A 19,876-nucleotide genomic window follows, 5' to 3' on the forward strand; every position below is an offset into this window, starting at 1 on the left:
CAACAGAATCCGGAAACAGTGTGTCTCATTAAACAAGCAAGTGGCAACCAGAGAGTCAGTAGCTGACAGAAAACTTCGCTGCGTCGGTTTGCATTGACAAAAGAGAGGAGATTTCATGTTTATTTTCATAGTAAGAAATTCTCTTTTCACTAGCTGTCGATGAGTCTTAAAAAAATTCCCCAATGGACTGAAAAACATAAAAAACTACAGCTTCTGTTGCATCGCCGCAGATAAGAGAGTTCTATATGTTAACTTTTTTGTAAAATATTCTTCTCCGTATATGCTATCATTCACCAAACTCTCGTTTAGACATCTATACCGGTTTAGGAGATGGATGTTATGAATATTTCGTTCTGGTCTAACAACCCTACCACAACAAAGGTCAAAAATTAATTATGATTGAAGTGTTGCTCACATAGCTAAATACTGCATTTTCGGGCAACAACAAAGTTATATTATGTGGCAGGTGTCATTAGAGCACAGTTAATAAAGTCATTTCTTGAAATAATAGATAAACTAGGCACTCATCTTTTCGTGTTTCCCACGCTGGTCTCATTGTGACCTCATGGCTCAATCGTCGAAAATCTAGGTAGTGATGAGTCCAAGCTCGGATTCAAAGAGGCCTTGGTGTTATTCTGCGATATTCTAAAGTTTTGTAGATGTGTTTCATAAACCATTCTTGCAGATTAAACTTTTGCAAATTAGGACAATGGTGATGTAAAAAAGTAATCAGCACTCCGAATTTAAGCTACACTTCTCTTTTATTACTTTTGTCGCAACATCACTTCACAATATAAAACATACTTGAAAATATCTTCCTCACTGTTAAAGTTCACATTTCACAAACTGACTACAACTTGCGTCTTTTCAACATGACGACCAAGACTTGACTCTCTAATAACCGCTTGCGCGCCCAAAAATCAGAGTTACAAGTACTTCAAAGATCATAGTGGCGAAAGAAAGAATACACATACAGGGTGTTTCAAAAATGACCGGTATATTTGAAACGGCAATAAAAACTAAACGAGCAGCGATAGAAATACACCGTTTGTTGCAATATGCTTGGGACAACAGTACATTTTCAGGCAGACAAACTTTCGAAATTACAGTAGTTACAATTTTCAACAACAGATGGCGCTGCGGTCTGGGAAACTCTATAGTACGATATTTTCCACATATCCACCATGCGTAGCAATAATATGGCGTAGTCTCTGAATGAAATTACCCGAAACCTTTGACAACGTGTCTGGCGGAATGGCTTCACATGCAGATGAGATGTACTGCTTCAGCTGTTCAATTGTTTCTGAATTCTGGCGGTACACCTGGTCTTTCAAGTGTCCCCACAGAAAGAAGTCACAGGGGTTCATGTCTGGCGAATAGGGAGGCCAATCCACGCCGCCTCCTGTATGTTTCGGATAGCCCAAAGCAATCACACGATCATCGAAATATTCATTCAGGAAATTAAAGACGTCGGCCGTGCGATGTGGCTGGGCACCATCTTGCATAAACCACGAGGTGTTCGCAGTGTCGTCTAAGGCAGTTTGTACCACCACAAATTCACGAAGAATGTCCAGATAGCGTGATGCAGTAATCGTTTCGGATCTGAAAAATGGGCCAATGATTCCTTTGGACGACATGGCGGCCCAGACCAGTACTTTTTGAGGATGCAGGGACGATGGGACTGCAACATGGGGCTTTTCGGTTCCCCGTATGCGCCAGTTCTGTTTATTGACGAAGCCGTCCAGGTAAAAATAAGCTTCGTCAGTAAACCAAATGCTGCCCACATGCATATCGCCGTCATCAATCCTGTGCACTATATCGTTAGCGAATGTCTCTCGTGCAGCAATGGTAGCGGCGCTGAGGGGTTGCCGCGTTTGAATTTTGTATGGATAGAGGTGTGAACTCTGGCGCATGAGTCGATACGTGGACGTTGGCGTCATTTGGACCGCAGCTGCAACACGGCGAACGGAAACCCGAGGCCGCTGTTGGATCACCTGCTGCACTAGCTGCGCGTTGCCCTCTGTGGTTGCCGTACGCGGTCGCCCCACCTTTCCAGCACGTTCATCCGTCTCGTTCCCAGTCCGTTGAAAGTTTTCAAACAGATCCTTTATTGTATCGCTTTTCGGTCCTTTGGTTACATTAAACCTCCGTTGAAAACTTCGTCTTGTTGCAACAACACTGTGTTCTAGGCGGTGGAATTCCAACACCAGAAAAATCCTCTGTTCTAAGGAATAAACCATGTTGTCTACAGCACACTTGCACATTGTGAACAGCACACGCTTACAGCAGAAAGACGACGTACAGAATGGCGCACCCACAGACTGCGTTGTCTTCTATATCTTTCACATCACTTGCAGCGCCATCTGTTGTTGAAAATTGTAACTACTGTAATTTCGAAAGTTTGTCCGCCTGAAAATGTACTGTTCTCCCAAGCATATTGCAACAAACGGTGTATTTCTATCGCTGCTCGTTTAGTTTTTATTGCCGTTTCAAATATACCGGTCATTTTTGAAACACCCTGTAAGAATAATATCATTGCGATATAAACATATCGATGTATCAAAGTAACTCTACATTAATGAAATCAAATCTGAATGTTGTCACAGAATATGTTAACAATTTTACAGAAACACAGTAGAATATTGCTAGTATCGAGAGGTTGAGGTGAGGTGCCGCAATAGTTACGTGATCCAAGTACCATTACACTGGCGAGTGTGAGATCGGAAGTGAATGCGCTACATAGGATTCATTTCCTCGAGATCGGAGACAGACAGAGACCTACTCTCAAGTCTAAAGAAAAATTCAACATGTTAGCTAAATTTCATTCGGAAAAACATAATGTGTAATATGCACCAAACGCAAAATCATAGCGACCCCTATTTTTCATTGCGAACTTCTGGAATTTCTCTCAGTGTCTTAATGAAATGTGAATGTCACAAGTATGACAATTAGCGAGATGACGGATACTTCACGATGAAGGTGACATATAAGGCTACAAGTAAAGTGAAAACTTTTTTTTACCCAGTAGTTTCTGTAAAATCGTTGAGAAAGATTTCAGGGTACTTGCCACGATTCTGTCGGCGAAGCGCGTCCCCATCTGGCCCGGGCAAAGAACGTGTATGCATCTCCAAATGCGCAGGGCCTGCGGGTACGTGCGGAATGTGCGCATCGCGCTGTAATATCGTGTCACTGCACACGTATTATACGCGTCCAAATTTGTCCCTAGTGTAAGGGACGACGACTGCTCACTCGACTTCGTCACGGGGAAGCAGTACTTCTCTGAGAATCCCGCTATTGGAACCAACGTTCCGCCATAAATGGCGCCCATTTATGCCAATGCTTCGCCAGCGGAAGCGCCACCGAGAACCGCTCCTCAGTAGCTCCTGTATGAATGGGGCTCCAAAGGGTGCGCTCGTGTTGTAGCATCTCTGCTCGTTCCTGGCACGTCACATGTCGTTGCTCGCTGAAAGCCTTGTTAAATTTAAGCTGCAGCCTGGCTGCAGGCACGTCGTCGGTCGCACAGCCATCTCACTTCTAGCTGAGAGCCTTTAACTTGCGGCTGTGCACATCACTATTCGACTGGTTTACTTGCAGTACATAAAGCAAAAACGATACCCTCTACGTCGTCTGACGTCAGTAACAGTGATTCACTCGCGGCAAAATGTGTGGAGGAGGAAGAGCTCACTCTTTCAATGTACACCGTCCACAATGCAGATAATTTCACCAATTCTACCAACAGCTCTAAAAGTAAAGGTTTTTAACATGGCTGTCAATCAGCGACTGTTGCATGATACAAAACTTTGAAAAACACGGCCCTCAGTCGCGAACACAATTAATTAGGATTCGGTGTCACAAGGGACTTTTTACGTCTCTTTTTTGGTTTCTATAACGTATCTATTACAGCAAGCAGTAATGTCATTTAATGGATTATTTCATGTGTCTTCTTTATGCATTTATTCTGGAATTTTTATACTACAGCCAGTCATTCATTAGTAGTATTTTATGTAACGCAGTATCCCGCTATTGTAATTACTTCATGTACACCGTTCAGGTGTTAGTTCATTTCCCTCTCTGCAGTTACGAGAAATGTTTACAAAATAGCTTGGCAGGCTGGTGTGGCCGAGCGGTTCTAGGGGCTTCAGTCTGGAACGGCGCGACCGCTACGGTCGCAGGTTCGAATCCTGCCTCGGGCATGGATGTATGTGATGTCCTTAGGTTAGTTAAGTTTAAGTAGTTCTAAGTTCTAGGGGACTGATGACCTCAGATGTTAATTCCCATAGTGCTGACAGCCATTTGAACCAAAAATTGCTTGTTTTACCAGTTAGCCACCAGATAGCTGTATTGTCTTGAAGTTGCCGTGGCGCAGAAGTCACATGATGTTTCAGTTTTGTGTTGACTGTAGCAGAGGACACGTGGGAGCCCCTAGTGGCTTGCACCTCTGTTGCATTTTATTTTAATTCTGAGTATCTGACGCTGTCGGGTATTACCGCAGCTTTCGTATTTTTTGGTACGTTACGCTGTAACATTTAGTTTTAATTTTGTCCGAAGAAGGTGTCCTTTGTGACACCGAAACCTATGTCACAAATTAATTGTGTTCGCGACTGAGGGCTGTGTTTTTCAAAATTTTGTAGCTCTAAAACTGTAGATGGCATCTTTTCAGAGAGCTAGGAATGTCGCAACAAATCTTACGGTTTATTTCAAGTACACTACTGGCGATTAAAGTTGCTACACCACTTACATGACGTGCTACAGACGCGAAATTTAACAGACAAGAAGAAGATGCTGTGATATGCAAATGATTAGCTTTTTAGAGCAATCACACAAGGTTGGCGCCGGTGGTGACACCTACAACGTGCTGACATGAGGAAAGTTTCCATCCGATTTCTCATACACAAACAGCAGTTGACCGGCGTTGCCTGCTGAAACGTTGTTGTGATGCCTCGTGTAAGGAGGAGAAATGCAGACCATCACGTTTCAGACTTTGATAAAGGTCGGATTGTAGCCTATCGCGATTGCGGTTTATCATATCGCGACATTGCTGCCCGCGTTGGTCGAGATCCAATGACTGTTAGCAGAATATGGAATCGGTGGGTTCAAGAGGGTAATACGGAACGCCGTGCTGGATCCCAACGGCCTCGTATCACTAGCAGTCGAGATACCAGGCGCCTTACCCACATGGCTGTAACGGATCGTGCAGCCACGTCTCGATCCCTGAGTCAACAGATTGGGACGTTTGGATGACAACAACCGTCTGCACGAACAGTTCGACGACGTTTGCAGCAGTATAGACTATCAGCTCGAAGACCATGGCTGCGGTTACCCTTGACGCTGCATCACAGACAGGAGCGCCTGCGATGGTGTACTCAACGACGAACCTGGGTGCACGAATGGCAAAACGTCATTTTTTCTGATGAATCCAGGTTCTGTTTACAGCACCATGATGGTCGCATCCGTGTATGGCGACATCGCGGTGAACGCACATTGGAAGCATGTATTCGTCATCGCCATACTGGCGTATCACCTGGCGTGATGGTACGGGGTGCCATTGGTTACACGTCTCGGTCACCTCTTGTTCGCACTGACGGCACTTTGAACAGTGGACGTTACATTTCAGATGTGTTACGATCCGTGGCTCTAACCTTCATTCGATCCCTGCGAAATCATACATTTCAGCAGGATAATGCACGACCGCATGTTGCAGGACCTGTACGTGCCTTTCTGGATACAGAAAATGTTCGACTGCTGCCCTGGCCAGCACATTCTCCAGATCTCTCACCAACTGAAAACGTCTGGTCAATGGTGGTCGAGCAACTGGCTCGTCACAATACGGCAGTCACTACTCTTGATGAACTGTGGTATCGTGTTGAAGCTGCATGGGCAGCTGTACCTGTACGCGCCATCCAAGCTCTGTTTGACTCAATGCCCAGGCGTATCAAGGCCGTTATTACGGCCAGAGGAGGTTGTTTTTGGCACTTATTTCCCAGGATCTATGCACCCAAATTGAGTGAAAATGTAATTACATGTCAGTTCTAGTATAATATATTTGTCCAATGAATACCCGTTTATCATCTGCATTTCCTCTTGGTGTAGCAATTTTAATGGCCAGTAGTGTATCATTGAGAATTCATAGTTACATAACGCCGACAGGCGACAACAATGGCGTCTGCGGTCGGCGGGGTGCCCTGACTCCGGTAGCATGGCCGTAGGCACTTCATCCACCCTGGCCGCCAGCTCGTTGTTTGCTAAGTGTCTTCTTAATTAGATGCAGCTCTGATTCCAAGCCTTACTTGGGCACTCGACTAATGCATCCTAACAAATCGGCTGGCGCAGAGTACTGTTTGTTCGACAACCGTGAGATGGAATACGATCGCATCAGGATTTTAGCACAAACGCCAGAATGCAGGGAGAGCGTCGTTAGACATGCCATCGAAATGCGCACTGGGGGAAATCACACCAATCGAGACTGTGGCAATAGGCTATATAAATACAATTTAGTAATAATAAGTGGGACTTGTATCGTGAAACCAATCACCTTTGAGAGTTTTCGAAGATGCACGTTGCTGAATTCGAAGCTGTAACAACATCTGTCTTAGTGCAGTGGAGTGGAGATGTTTGGAGGTATCAAACGTAGGAAGCAATTTAACAGAGTTGGAGCCTTCATAACTAGTGGAAGCGTTAAATGAATCGTTCAACTTTAGACAGTTCTGTATTTATGAATGTCGTCCAATAAGTAACTTTCCCTACGTTAATGCTCTGAAAAATAAACTGTGCCCGTGAAATGTCAGGGCCTGCGAGTTCGAATGGAGTGTGTTGACAGTGCTCATCCTGGCTTATGATGCGTACCACAGTATCTTGCAAGTATGCAGGCAGTTAGCATGGAGTTACCACTACAAAGTGTGTCCGCTTGTGGGCTGCACTCTTTCATTCGTTTTTTTCGCAGCAAAACTGCTATCCGCTGTCGGTATCCATCTTGAGTTAACCTCTGTTTGTGGGTAAGGCGGTATGAATATTCACATGAGGATGAGACCTGGGTCCATAATTCGATCCCAGAGACAATATGTCAGAGCGAGATGTGGAAGAAACCTGACGAAAGAGTCGCAAAAAGGCACAGAAAGTTATGGCAACCATCTTTTGGGACAGTGAGGATGTGTTACTCGTTCACTATCCACTTCGCGACACCAAAATCCGTAGATGGAGGTACCGTAATGCCTTAAGGAATCCACAAGCTGCCATCAAAAGAAAACGTACTGAACTTTTACCTCGGAAAGTTCTCTTACTTCGTGACAATGCTCGAAGTCATTCAGCTCAAATGACCCATGCGGAGCTCGGCAGATTCAATTGAAAACTGTTGCGGCATCCTCCATATTCACCAGATCTTGCCCCTAAGTGATTTTCACATGTTCCCCTCCAAGGTAAGCACTTTAAAACCGGGAAGTCACATCAGCAGTGGACAGCTGGTTAGGAGCACAGGACCTGAGCAGGTATAACACTGGTTTCGATAAACTTATGACACGTTACCGAAAATGCTTGGGAAATCATGGCGATTATGTAGAAAACGAAAAGAAGCATTGTACAATGTCAATAAAATTACTTTAGTATGATAAATTTTGTGTAATTTTTTTTATAAAATAGGGAAACTTACTTATTGGACGCCCATCGTAGTATACGCGCAACTAAAGTCAGGAGAAGTATATTAGTTTGGAGACGTAATGGCGCATACTACGTGTAACTTGTTGTTATTGGTAAATACTGAGCTGCCATCAGCACTAGACGCAAGGCTAAATGAAAATGATGTGTATAAATTAAGTGTCCTGTACTACTTGTCGTAGCGTACCGACTTATTCAAATCAAATGTTCAAATGTGTGTGAAATCTTGTGGGCCTTAACTGCTGAGGTCATCAGTCCCTAAGCTGACACACCACTTAACCTAAATTATCCTAAGGACAAACACACACACCCATGCCCTGGGGAGGACTCGAACCTCCGCCGGGACAAGCCGACTTATTCAACCAAAGTCATTCTCGTATACAGTTTGAAACTCGCAACAGATCAAGGAACCACGACACAGGCGCCACATGGTGGGTGACATGAAACAGTACAAGGCTGCAGCGTCAGTATAAAATGTCTAGAGGTACACGAAGTAATATAGACTATCCTATTGTTTCATATGTCGTCGATGGGCAGTACGTTAAAGAAGACAGGTTCAGTTTGAAATCTTGCTAGGCGTTATGAACTTTGGATACAGTATCGAACAAATAGGGACAGAATAGTACCGGTAACAGATCAGTTAATGAGCGCGAAAGTTTCAAGGTGTTGCCCATCCATCTCTCGTGGCAGACGGTGCAAGACAGGAATCGTTTATCACAATGTGATTTACTTTTAGAATTCAGTGAGTGTTCTTTACTAGAAGAGTCAACCAATCTATTGCTACCTCTTGCGTACATCTTGCGGCAGTGGTACATAGAAGTACGCGCCAATACACGCTAAGTATAGACGTGGATATTGATAAGGGCTGAAACAAGAGGATGCGTGTGGGGTCATGGTGTTCGGTAGCCTGGGAGGGGTATCTGCGCTGCACAAAATTAAGGATCACTTCTTTGAAACCCCTAATTGCCTCCCATTGCAATGCAGAAGTTGGCAGTGCCTACAAAATCCTTTGTAACGGTGCAAGAGCGTGGCACCTTACGACGTCATCCTTGAGCTCGGCAGCACTTCAGACAGCAAGGTGTCGACACACGCAAAGAAAAGGACAGAGCTCAGAAGTTCATGCGATTTGTAATGTGCGTTAATGATGTCGCATGGGCACCAAATTTCACCAGAATTCTGTCGAACGCCACTGTGGACGCATCATACGTTTGGAAGGTCATTACACCCCCTTTTGCTCATGTCTGACCCATTCGTTTGACGCCTCTGTAGTTGAATTGAGAACTGCTACGCCTAGCGTTAAAATCACGCTGGTTTCTTATGGGTAGCCGAGGAAAATATTTGGAACACACCACCGCTCAGATTCTAGATGAAAAGGCCTCAGGAGTTGGCAGAAAGGGCCTAAATGAACTCCCCCCCCCCTCCCTAGAGGCTTTCATTTTGATAAATTTCGCGCTCGAAAACGACAGTTTGCAGCGCGATGAATAACAGGACGCCGTTCTTGACAAATTTGGCTATCGCTGACAACCCCTGGACGATTAAACCCCTTTTTAAGGACATCGTGGAGCTGAAACCCCACTGAACGTGATCCCACCCCTTTGGAGTGTAACGTCACATTGCTCTTGTATAAGAGTACAGGGTGGCACAATTAGGAAGCGTTCAAAACCATTCGACGAAATTTGAACAGTGAAACGTCTGCCCGCTGGGGGAGAAGAAGAATTTCCGGGGTTATGTCAGTAACTGCGTGGAGTGGGGTAAGTGGAGCTCTCTGTGGAGTTTGGAAAATACGGGGAGCAACCATGGCAAGTTGAATCCTCGAGTTATATATGCTTGGAGCTCAACGAAGGCAGTTGCAATATATGTTCATTGCAGCATATCCTCTCCTGAATAGTACAGATACGTCGTTTCATATTTACGAGAGGCATTCAGTAAGTAATGCAACATATCTTTTTTTCCTATAAAAAGGTTGGTTTTATTCAGGATTGCAGTACATCATATGTTCCCTACTCTTTTGGCTAAAAAACCCCACTTTTCAACGTAATCTCCATTCAATATGACGACCTTATGCCCCTTTACTGGTAGGACCCTATGCTGGCATGGTGCCATTCTACTTATCGACATCGGAGCCTACATCTTTCTGCATCAGTGACCTCACCGTCATCCACGTACTGCTTCCGGCGGAGTGCATCCTTCACTGGGCGAAACAGATGGAAGTCGGAAGGTGCGAGATCGGGGCTGTTGGGTGGAGGAGAATGAACAGTCCAATGACGTTTTGTGACTTCCCCTCGAGTACGCAGACTCGTTTGAGGCCTTGCATTGCCACGGAAAAAGGAGACATTCGTTTGCAATTTTGTGGTGATGAATCCAGTGAAGTCGTTTCTTCAGTTTCCTGAGGATAGTACAGCACACTTCAGAGTTGATAGTTGCACCATATGGGGAGGGGGACATCAAACAGGATAACCCCTTCAGACTTCCAGATGACCGCCGCCATGACTTTACCGGCTGTGGGAACAGATTTGAACTTCTACTTCGGAGGAGAGGTGCTGTGGTGCTACTCCATGGATCGCCGGTTTGTTTCCGATTCGCAGTGATGGACCCATCTTTAGTTACCTGTGTTGATGTTCGAAAAAAATTGTCACGATCAGCCTCGTAAGGCGCAAGCAATTCCGCACAGATTGTCCTTTGTTGCTCTTTATGGTCTTCTGTTAGGCGGAGTCCGTCCCGATAGCTGAGTGGTCAGCGCGGCGGTCTGTCAATTCTAAGGGCCCGGGTTCGATTCCCGGCTGGGTCGGAGCTTTTCTCCGCTCAGGGACTGGGTGTTGTGTTGTCCTCATTATCATTTCATCATCATCAGTGGAAGGCAATGGGAAACCACCACTGGAATCATTTCCCTAGGCGCTCATGCGGTGGACCTCTCTGACGAGGCTTCCCCCATGACAAGACCTGCCGCAAGGCAGGACATAAAGTTTTTTTAAGTTAGGCCGTGAGGAGGCCAACGGGTACATACCGTACCTTTGTGAACTGCAACTGGTGGACGAGTGTGTCAGCACTTCTAACAGAGAAGTACAGTTGAGTAACGAGGTGTTAGACTGTGACTGGTAGAATGAGAGTGTCCGCACGTTCCAACATTGCAGGAGTCACAGCTGTGTGCGGCTGGCCGGCACACAGGGCATCGGACAGGATTGTGCGACCTTGTTGCGATGATAACAGATACCTCGCCCAACGACTCACGGTGCTTCTGTTCGTTACCAGGTTTCCGTAGACATACTACAAGATCCTACGAATATCTGTGACGCTCTGTTTTCCGACAAAAGAAACTCAGTGACAGCTCTCTGCTAGGAACGCGCCTCTGCTACAGACGGCAGTTTGAAGGCTACTTGTAGAGCCGCAACCAACCGGAGCTTCTTGAAATTATAGGGACTAAAGCGGGAATATTCTAAGACCTCTTGCAACAAATTATGCATTGTCTCAACCGAAACTGGCCAAAAAAATAGTGTTGCATTGCTTATTGAGCGACTCCATATTTTGCAAGGAAATGTTGGCAGTGCATGGCAACGAGCATCAAATATAGTGCCGTGATAGCTTATGTGATAAAGACAATGCTTGGACAGGAAATCGACGTGTTTTTTGCGTAACGAATTTAATCTAATCTCCACTTCAGTTTTTGCGGTTTTCTTTAGCTATAAACTTATGATCTCTTTTCGCACCTCTCGTCGGCTACCCAAAAGTAGCCACCTCAACCAGATATTTTAGGTCCAAGCACCATACAGTGTCTTCTCCTGTAAGAAATGACACAAAATGTAAACCCAATTAACAGAAACTGTGATAACTCCTCCATGTGAAACTGCCACTTATGTGATGACGTGGAAAGGAAACGACAGTACAGCGTTAATCATGATAACATTTGAATACTGAACCGTAACACAGAGAAATATGGAGACCGGAGTACTAACAGCAAACAAAGGCTGCAGCCAGTGACTGAGGAATGAATGCAAACCAGATTTCCAGTATTTTGCTGCTTATTTAATTAACAAGTGATGAAAACTAATAGGCTCATTTCGCGAGCAACTGAGAGAATTAGAGTTTCGGGGCACTTACAATCCCACATTAAATTATTCAAAAGTTTATTCTTCTTGGACACTCCAGGGTGCGCCCGAAATGATTGTTGATCGGAGGGATCTCCTGGCAGTTTCCGTTAGAAATGATGTGAAGCCTCGTAACAAATACGCCTTCGCTGATGCACGATTAGCTTTTCGGTGTCTATCACCTCGGAAAGCAGACACACCCGCACTGCCCCCACAGAAAGAAGCGGGTGCCATCTCTTACGACTCCCCAATTTTGTTGGGATAAGAACACGGTGGAGAGGGTGACTCCAGGAGCGAAGTTATTAAAGGAAGAATCTGATCTGATTCTCTCTCGTGGTCTCTTGTTTCTCAGATCACGTTCGGCGGACGTGATTTCATCACTGAAGGTGGAGACAGACAGAGGAGCTGTCGTTACATCAGAAGTTAGCACAGTGCTGGACACGACCCCTTGGTGTTCTGAACCAGTAGCAGTAACTGTAAGTGCTGATGCCAGGCTTTAGCCACCACATTCGATACCCTGCCGGCTGAATCTTCTTGAGTAATAATGCAGTATGTTGTCAGGTCTTCTTTCGCTCGCAGTATTTAGGCAACGATGATTTTTTTTCCCATCTTGGCTAGTCGTTTGATTTTTCTGACAAAACTTTAATTGCTCAGCGTATATACATAGTCTTACAAAGCAAACCTAAATTTAGCAAAGTCGACGGTCACGTGTATAGCTGTAAAATATGTTTATTAATTCCCAAAGCCTTTATGGTGTCGACATTGGAGGTAGTAGCTGAACTATAACCAACCTTCGTAACATAGGGAGTATAGAAACTGTAATCAAATCATCAGACAAGTAGGTATTGTTCTTGATTGTTGGTGTTTGGTTTCCCCATTTCGTTTTCTTTGCATCGACGAGAATAGTGTTGCATTGCTTATTGAGCGACCCCATATTTTGCAAGGAAATGTTGGCAGTGCATGGCAACGAGCATCAAATATAGTGCCGTGATAGCTTATGTGATAAAGACAATGCTTGGACAGGAAATCCTGTTATAGAATTCTGTTATAGAATTTTCCAGCAGCAAATAATCAGTGCGGTCCTCTGCTAAGTCTTATTACGAAGTATAGATTGTCGTTGTATTAACTTCCGCAATGACAGGCAAGAACAATCTCATAACCCCACTTTTTTGCACTAATTCCAATTTTAAAATGATGAAGCTAATTTTCCTGTTCTCGCGCCAGAGAGAAACGACCTTCAGGAAATGTACCGATACCAGCCAGTACTAGCCCGATAACCACATTTTGGAATGAAAAGGAATGGGAAAAATGAGGAAATGATTGTGCTGTAGCTGCAATGCTCTGTACAATAGCGCCATTAGCGTTCAACCTTAGTAACTTCATACAGTAGCCAACGACTATGAAAAATTACTTGTCACACTCTATTTATGGAAAAAGTTCATGGCAATCGTAAAATGCGTTTTAGACAGGAACGTGCCGAGTAAAACTGTGAGGGACGGGAAAAACCCACCGTGGTTCAACAACAAAGTTAGGAAACTACTGCGAAAGCAAAGAAAGCTTCACTGCAAGTTTAAACGCAGCCAAAACTTCTCAGACAAACAGAAACTAAACGATGTCAAAGTTAGCGTAAGGAGGCCTATGCGTGAAGCGTTCAGTGAATTCGAAACTAATATTCTCTGTACCGACTTGACAGAAAATCCTAGGAAGTTCTGGTCTTACGTTAAATCACTAAGTGGCTCAAAACAGCATATCCTGACACTCTGGGATGATGATGGCATTGAAACAGAGGATGACACACGTAAAGCTGAAATACTAAACACCTTTTTCCAAAGCTGTTTCACAGAGGAAGACCGCACTGCAGTTCCTTCTCTAAATCTTCGCACAAACGAAAAAATGGCTGACATCGAAATAAGTGTCCAAGGAATAGAAAAGCAACTGAAATCACTCAACAAAGGAAGTCCACTGGACCTGACGGGATACGAATTCGATTCTACACAGAGTACGCGAAAGAACTTTCTGCCCTTCTAACAGCCGTGTACCGCAAGTCTCTAGAGGAACGGAAGGTTCCAAACGACTGGAAAAGAGCACAGGTAGTCCCAGTCTTCAAGAAGGGTCGTCGAGCAGATGCGCAAAACTATAGATCTATATCTCTTACATCGATCTGTTGTAGAATTTTAGAACATGTTTTTTGCTCGCGTATCATGTCATTTCTGGAAACCCAGAATGTACTCTGTAGCAATCAACATGGATTCCGGAAACAGCGATCGTGTGAGATCCAACTCGCTTTATTTGTTCATGAGACCCAGAAAATAGTAGATACAGGCTCCCAGGAAGATGCCATTTTCCTTTACTTCCGGAAGGCGTTCGATACAGTTCCGCACTGTCGCCTGATAAACAAAGTAAGAGCCTACGGAATATCAGACCAGCTGCGTGGCTGGATTGAAGCACACAGCATGTTGTTCTCAATGGAGAGACGTCTACAGACGTTAAAGTAACCTCTGGCGTGCCACAGGGGAGTGTTATGGGACCATTGCTTTTCACAATATATACACTCCTGGAAATGGAAAAAAGAACACATTGACACCGGTGTGTCAGACCCACCATACTTGCTCCGGACACTGCGAGAGGGCTGTACAAGCAATGATCACACGCACGGCACAGCGGACACACCAGGAACCGCGGTGTTGGCCGTCGAATGGCGCTAGCTGCGCAGCATTTGTGCACCGCCGCCGTCAGTGTCAGCCAGTTTGCCGTGGCATACGGAGCTCCATCGCAGTCTTTAACACTGGTAGCATGCCGCGACAGCGTGGACGTGAACCGTATGTGCAGTTGACGGACTTTGAGCGAGGGCGTATAGTGGGCATGCGGGAGGCCGGGTGGACGTACCGCCGAATTGCTCAACACGTGTCCGCAGCTCGTGGTCGTGCGGTAGCGTTCTCGCTTCCCACGCCCGGGTTCCCGGGTTCGATTCCCGGCGGGGTCAGAGATTTTCTCTGCCTCGTGATGACTGGGTGTTGTGTGCTGTCCTTAGGTTAGTTAGGTTTAAGTAGTTCTAAGTTCTATGGGACTGATGACCATAGATGTTAAGTCCCATAGTGCTCAGAGCCATTTGAACCATTTTGCTCAACACGTGGGGCGTGAGGTCTCCACAGTACATCGATGTTGTCGCCAGTGGTCGGCGGAAGGTGCACGTGCCCGTCGACCAGGGACCGGACCGCAGCGACGCACGGATGCACGCCAAGACCGTAGGATCCTACGCAGTGCCGTAGGGGACCGCACCGCCACTTCCCAGCAAATTAGGGACACTGTTGCTCCTGGGGTATCGGCGAGGACCATTCGCAACCGTCTCCATGAAGCTGGGCTACGGTCCCGCACACCGTTAGGCCGTCTTCCGCCCACGCCCCAACATCGTGCAGCCCGCCTCCAGTGGTGTCGCGACAGGCGTGAATGGAGGGACGAATGGTGACGTGTCGTCTTCAGCGATGAGAGTCGCTTCTGCCTTGGTGCCAATGATGGTCGTATGCGTGTTTGGCGCCGTGCAGGTGAGCGCCACAATCAGGACTGCATACGACCGAGGGACACAGGGCCAACACCCGGTATCATGGTGTGGGGAGCGATCTCCTACACTGGCCGTACACCACTGGTGATCGTCGAGGGGACACTGAATAGTGCACGGTACATCCAAACCGTCATCGAACCCATCGTTCTACCATTCCTAGACCGGCAAGGGAACTTGCTGTTCCAACAGGACAATGCACGTCCGCATGTATCCCGTGCCACCCAACGTGCTCTAGAAGGTGTAAGTCAACTACCCTGGCCAGCAAGATCTCCGGATCTGTCCCCCATTGAGCATGTTTGGGACTGGATGAAGCGTCGTCTCACGCGGTCTGCACGTCCAGCACGAACGCTGGTCCAACTGAGGCGCCAGGTGGAAATGGCATGGCAAGCCGTTCCACAGGACTACATCCAGCATCTCTACGAACGTCTCCATGGGAGAATAACAGCCTGCATTGCTGCGAAAGGTGGATATACACTGTACTAGTGCCGACATTGTGCATGCTCTGTTGCCTGTGTCTATGTGCCTGTGGTTCTGTCAGTGTGATCATGTGATGTATCTGACCCCAGGAATGTGTCAATAAAGTTTCCCCTTCCTGGGACAATGAATTCACGGTGTTCTTATTTCAATTTCCAGGAGTGTATAAATGACCTAGTAGATAGTGTCGGAAGTTCCATGCGGCTTTTCGCGGATGATGCTGTAGTATACAGAGAAGTTGCAGCATTAGAAAATTGCAGAGAAATGCAGGAAGATCTGCAGCGGATAGGCACTTGGTGCAGGGAGTGGCAACTGACCCTTAACATAGACAAATGTAATGTATTGCGAATACACAGAAGGAAGGATCCTTTATTGTATGATTATATGATAGCGGAACAAACACTGGTAGCAGTTACGTCCGTAAAATATTTGGGAGTATGCGTCCGGAACGATTTGAAGTGGAATGATCATATAAAATTAATTGTTGGTAAGGCGGGTGCCAGGTTGAGATTCATTGGGAGAGTCCTTAGAAAATGTAGTCCATCAACAAAGGAGGTGACTTACAAAACACACGTTCGACCTATACTTGAGTATTGGTCATCAGTGTGGGATTCGTACCAGGTCGGGTTGACAGAGGAGATAGAGAAGATCCAAAGAAGAGCGGCGCGTTTCGTCACAGGGTTATTTGGTAAGCGTGATAGCGTTACGGAGATGTTTAGCAAACTCAAGTGGCAGACTCTGCAAGAGAGGCGCTCTGCATCGCGGTGTAGCTTGCTGTCCAGGTTTCCAGAGGGTGCGTTTCTGGATGAGGTATCGAATATATTGTTTCCCCCTACTTATACCTCCCGAGGAGATCACGAATGTAAAATCAGAGAGATTCGAGCGCGCACGGAGGCTTTCCGGCAGTCGTTCTTCCCGCGAAGCATACGCGACTGGAACAGAAAAGGGAGGTAATGACAGTGGCAGGTAAAGTGCCCTCCGCCACACACCGTTGGGTGGCTTGCGAAGTATAAATGTAGATGTAGATTATTTGAGTTTCACAACCACGCATCGTCGCTGTCTTGATCCTCCGTCTCCCATACGAACAGGCGACAACTACACGCAAATACAAGAATTGGGTTTTTCTTGTTAATTAAAATCCCCAGTAGAAATGAAGTAATGAACAACTGAGAGGGAAATTAGGACTCGGTATTGATAGTTTGGTCCAGTTATAAAAACTGTAAAAAATGTTTGAGCTAAATTAAATATTTCCTTCAAACCACTAAAATAGATACAAAGGACACAACGGTTTGCTTCCTTTCTAGAGCTGAAAAGTAATGCCTCCGAATTTTTTATGTGGAAACTGCTGAATCTTTTTAAGGAAAAGAAACCTTATAAAATCTGACACCTTACTTCTTCATAGCTACATATTTATTTCTTGACTTATCACGCAGGCGCCTAACAAAATTCTCACAACGAGACACCTATTTGTTTCTACCATCACTGTAAAATATGGTTGACTTTGTTGATGGAGCCACAACGTCACCTCTACATCCACCGCTTCATCACTGTCAGTGTGAAATCCTCGAACGTGTGCTTTAAGTTTTCGATACAGATGAAAATAGGATGGGTGGTGGTGGTGGTTAGTGTTTAACGTCCCGTCGACAACGAGGTCACTAGAGACGGAGCGCAAGCTCGGGTTAGGGAAGGATTGGGAAGGAAATCGGCCGTGCCCTTTCAAAGGAACCATCCCGGCATTTGCCTGAAACGATTTAGGGAAATCACGGAAAACCTAAATCAGGATGGCCGGAGACGGGATTCAACCGTCGTCCTCCCGAATGCGAGTCCAGTGTGCTAAAATAGGATGGGCTCAAGGCGATACTGCATCGAGACTGATCGATGAAAGTGAACTCAAGCCGTCGGATTGTTGTAGATATCGCCGCGCTAGAGTGTGTTCTGGAATTATCATGCTGAAAGAAAGGATCCTCCACGTATGGACAATGTTTTCCTGTGTTGAAAGTTCAATTCCAGCACGTTATTTCTTACGTATCGACATATTTACGTTACACTCTACAATTCGGAGTACTCTAGAGGCAGAGGGTTGCAACTTGCGTCAGTGAAGCAGTAAGGTCGCCCAAGTAATATGCGTCACATGTAACACCTCAACAGAACGCAATAAAAAATTCGAAGGCATTACTTTTCCGCACGCCCTCGTATTTCAAAGCGACTACCAGGGAGGCTTTACCATGACAGACATGTTTAAAATTAATAAAATGTAAGGAGTTCTCGGCAGGATTGCTTAATAAAGGTGCGCATGATGCTGTTTTCGTGGAAGGCGGAGAAGTATGCTGTATTGGTAGCGTAGTTGGAAATCGTTTCTGCCCACAAAACTTAAAAGTGGCTCTGAGCACTACGGGACTTAACTTCTGAGATCATCAGTCCCCTAGAACTTAGAACTACTTACACCTAACTAACCTAAGGACATCAAACACATCCATGCCCGAGGCAGGATTCGAACCTGCGACCTTAGCGGTCGCACGGTTCCAGACTGTAGCGCCTAGAACCGCTCGGCCACCCCGGCCGGCCACAAAACTTAACAGAAATTAATTTTTCCGTTGCAGTTGTGAGATGTTTGCGGATAGACGTACTACGAGATATATGCGTTAGAAAAGTGATTGTCAAAATTAAGTGTTATGGCGATATACGGCTGAGAACCGCAGGCCGCAAGAGCACTTGATGCGGGCCGCATTCTACCCGCAGGCCGCAGTTTCACGACTACTGTGTTAGGCTCAGCAACATATGAGACGTGGTAACCTTTGTGATGCTATACTAATAATTTTCCAAAAGCGTTAGTTATGTACATGAAATAAATTCTAATGTATGTAATCATGCGTCTGTTAGGAGGGCTCACAATCCTAGCGGCCCGGTCATAATGTGAATTTCAATGTAACTGTCATATTTTCAGTCGAATTCCCTCGACGTGTGTCGATCATTGTACACAAGGACCTACATACAAGCGTATGTGCTAAAGAAAGGAAGCAGGCTTTTCTCACCCAAATCATTTTCATTTACACTGAGGTGACGAAAGTCATGGGATAGCAATACACACCTATACAGATGACGTTAGTGCCGCGTGTACAAGGTATAAAATTGTAGTGGATTGGCGTAGCTGCCATTTGCACTCTGGTGACTCATGTGAAAAGGTTTCGGATATAATTATGGCCGCACGACTGGAGTTAACAGAATTTGAACGCGGAATGGTTGTTTGAGCTACGTGCATGGGACATTAAATTCCGGAAATCGTTAGGGAATTCAATATTCCGAGATCCACAGTGCAGAGAATGCCGAATTTGAGGCATTACCTCTGGCAACGGACAATGCAGTGGCCGGCGTTATTCACTTAATGACCAAGAACAGGGGCGTTGGCGTAGAGTTGTCAGTGCTAACAGAGAAGCAACAACACGTTAAATATCCGCAGAAATCAATGTGGAACGTACGACGAACTTATCCGTTAGGACAATGCGGCGAAATGTGGCGTTAATGGTCTATGGCAGCAGACGACCGACGCGAGTGCCTTTCCTGACAGCACGCCATCGCCTGCAACGCCGCTCCCGGGCTCGTAACAAAATGGCTCTGAGCACTATGGGACTTAACATCTTAGGTCATCAGTCCCCTAGAACTTAGAACTACTTAAACCTAACCAACCTAAGGACATCACACACATCCATGCCCGAGGCAGGATTCGAACCTACGACCGTAGCGGTCGCGCGGTTCCGGACTGAAGTGCCTAGAACCGCTGGGCCACTCCGGCCGGCGCTGTGAAAGCAGGTGGTGACTCCATAATGGTGTTGGCTGTGTTTACATGGAATGGACTTGGTCCTCTGGTGCACCTGAACGAACATTGACTGAAAGTGATTACGTTCGGCTACTTGGAGACCATTTGTAGCCATTCACGTACTTCATATTCCCAACAACAATGGAATTGTCAGTGAGTCACAATTTTTCGCAACTGGTTTGAAGAACGTTCTGGACAATTCGAGAGTATTATTTGGCCACGTAGTCGAGAGATCAGTTAGTGCACAAAATCCCACAGAGGCAACATTTTCACAATTACGGACGGCTATGGAAGCAGCAT

At 45.8% G+C, this 19,876-nt stretch overlaps 1 protein-coding gene across 1 annotated transcript in view; it reads right to left on the bottom strand.

Moving 5' to 3' along the window:
• Positions 1–19,876, bottom strand: part of LOC126249183 (inactive phospholipase C-like protein 2) — a 703,636-nt gene that overhangs the window by 467,160 nt on the left and 216,600 nt on the right. The window lies entirely within an intron of this gene.

Source organism: Schistocerca nitens, chromosome 3 (assembly GCF_023898315.1).
Source record: "Schistocerca nitens isolate TAMUIC-IGC-003100 chromosome 3, iqSchNite1.1, whole genome shotgun sequence".
Taxonomy (NCBI): Eukaryota; Metazoa; Arthropoda; class Insecta; order Orthoptera; family Acrididae; genus Schistocerca; species Schistocerca nitens.